The following is a 2610-nucleotide window of genomic DNA, read 5'->3' on the forward strand; positions in this document are numbered from 1 at the left end:
GCATAAGGGGATGAAAATTTTAATGAAATATTTATTGCGTTATATTAAAATATTTTAAATCTGCATCTATGAAAACCGGTATTTCACTTCTCAATTAGATATAAAGAAATATGCGTTAGGGAATGAAAGCCTGTACGGAGATATCACCACAAGAATACAAACGGCTTGATTAACAAAAACCTTGGACTCCAGCTGTCAGCATTGCTTTTTGATCATTCAGTAAAAGACCATGCTTCAACGGCGCTAAGTTTAGAAAGTTTAGAAAGTGTTGCAGTTTATAAAAGACATAAAAAACGATTAAAGAAAAAAATTCTTTGCAGACCATGAACGGTCTACGCAAGTAAAGAAGCGGATGATAAGCTAGCTCTTTATGCAAATGAGTTGGTCAGTTTAAGTTCCGAGACATGTCATGCAGCAGGAACGGAATCCTATAGTTGCTACGATTGGCTAAAGGAAAAGTTTTGCAGAATCACTCGAAATCACTTCTGCAAGTGGCTAAGAATCTCGTAATGAATAAAAATTCTGTACTTAGAATTCCAAGGTGGGAGATGCAAGATTCCTCCCCCCCCCCTTCCCCCTCCTCACAATGCTATCCTTCTTTACCTACAGCAAAAAATAAATAAATAAATTAATAAATAAAACTAGAGAAATTTCTACTGTGAAACTATTTGCATACAAGAGAACGGCCCTTGAAATTTAACTCTTCAAAGTTTTAAGCCCTGCTCATTCCGGATATTGATTAGAAAGTGTTAATCCACATGTGAAACCTGAGTATATAATCCCTGTGACATTTGATCAACGGTGTTCCATAAGGACAGGTTCTCATTCAAAACGTTCGAAAATTCAATTTCTTTGTAGTTGCATTTTTTAAAGGTGTACTTGTCCAGCCTCTTGGAACAGAAAGTTTTTTTTTTAATCCGTGCTTTACAAAAGTTTCTACAGTCCATTGTTTGAAGCAGTGTCACGGCTGCCATGAGCCGCGCGGGGTACCCGCCATGTGTCCAACGCCTTGTCACGGTTCGCGCGGCTCCCCCTGTTGGAGGTTCGAGTCCTCCCTCGGGCATGGTTGTGTGTGTGTTGTCCTTAGCATAAGTTACTGTAAGTAGTGTGTAAACATAGGGACTGATGGTTCAAATGGCTCTGAGCACTTTGGGACTTAACATCTGAGGTCATCAGTTTCCTAGAACTTAGAACGACTTAAACCTAACTAAATTAAGGACATCACACACACCCATGCTCGAGGCAGGATTTGAACCTGCCACCGTAGCGGTCGCGTGGCTCCCGACTGAAGCGCCTACAACCGCTCGGCCACATCGGCCGGTCTATCATGTATTCTAGAAGAGTTGCAAGGTCGTCAGTGGCGCCTGTTCTTTCGAGAGCAGTTACTATCTTCATATCTATGGTTAAACGTTACCCAGCCATTGACCTTCGTCTGTGCGAATGCGCACAGGTTGCCGGAACTCTTACGGGAATCGTCACCTTAGTGTGAGCCAGTAATGAGTGGATGGACAAATACCTATTAATTACATTACGTATGCGGATTGTGGACGGTTGGGGATGTGAGTCTCACGGGAAGCGTGCGAGGGATAAATTCCTGCAGTCGTGCTGTTCATGTGTGCCCTCGATGGCTCAGATGGATTGAGCGTCTGCCTTGTAAGCAGGAGATTCTGGGTTCGAGTCCCAGTAGGGGCACACTTTTCAGCTGTCCCCATCGAAGTATATCAACAACACCTGTCGGCAGCTGAGGGTTTCAATTAATTATCAGTTGTGAAGGTGATTCGATGAACCCTTTGCCAGGCACTTAAATGAGTTTTGCAGGGTATCCATATAGATGTAGATGATAACTCGTCCCGTGTCGCACGTGCTCAAAATGATTCATACTGCAGAATGCATGCAAACATACTCACCGAAAATACGGACGAATATCAAGTGCAGGCTGCCGAGTGCTGCATATCCAGCTTTGACAGATCGGCTTTTCCTGCCAAGAAGAACAGGAAGTTGCTGTCTAGGAACAATCAGAGGTAGAGGAAGGGTTGATAAATACTCCTTGACTTGCAGACTAAACGTAAATAACGAAAATACATTTTTGGTAAAAATTGGTCAAAACATAATCGGTTGCCCTCCGTATTGGATTAGCTGTTTTGAATATTGAAAATCTGACTTCAGATTCGTTTTCAGCGACATTAAAAATATATATGTAACACTCAGTTCATGCAAATCGAAGTAATAATATAACTAAATGTTTTCCCTAAACTTTGAACACATTTTTTTCGGGTAACTATTTTCTCAGAACGGCATGCAGCATAAATTAAAAGTGGTTCGTTCTCTTAACATCTACCTCTGACCCCTAAAAGTAAACACTTTTCTTAGGAACTTATAGCTATAATATGACATTTGTTAATATTAACTAATTTTTGTGTAGGCATAAGGAGTGAAACAAACCCTCAAAAATCGAACTCAAAGTTCGAATTAGCACTGTATCGTTAAATTTAAGGTTGTTTCATTGCGGTTAGGTATACGCTCCCATAAATTTTATGTTTTATCGACTGATGTTATCCATTTTCAATTTCAGAGGAATAATGTAGTATCAACTGATGTTACCCATTTTTG

At 40.6% G+C, this 2610-nt stretch overlaps 1 non-coding gene across 1 annotated transcript; it reads left to right on the forward strand.

Annotated features, from left to right (window-relative positions):
* The first annotated feature begins 1617 nt into the window (after positions 1-1617).
* Positions 1618-1692, forward strand: Trnat-ugu (transfer RNA threonine (anticodon UGU)). Its single transcript has one exon. It is a non-coding gene; the product is annotated as a tRNA-Thr (tRNA).
* Positions 1693-2610: the final 918 nt, after the last annotated feature.

Source organism: Schistocerca gregaria, chromosome 9 (assembly GCF_023897955.1).
Source record: "Schistocerca gregaria isolate iqSchGreg1 chromosome 9, iqSchGreg1.2, whole genome shotgun sequence".
NCBI classification, from domain to species: Eukaryota; Metazoa; Arthropoda; class Insecta; order Orthoptera; family Acrididae; genus Schistocerca; species Schistocerca gregaria.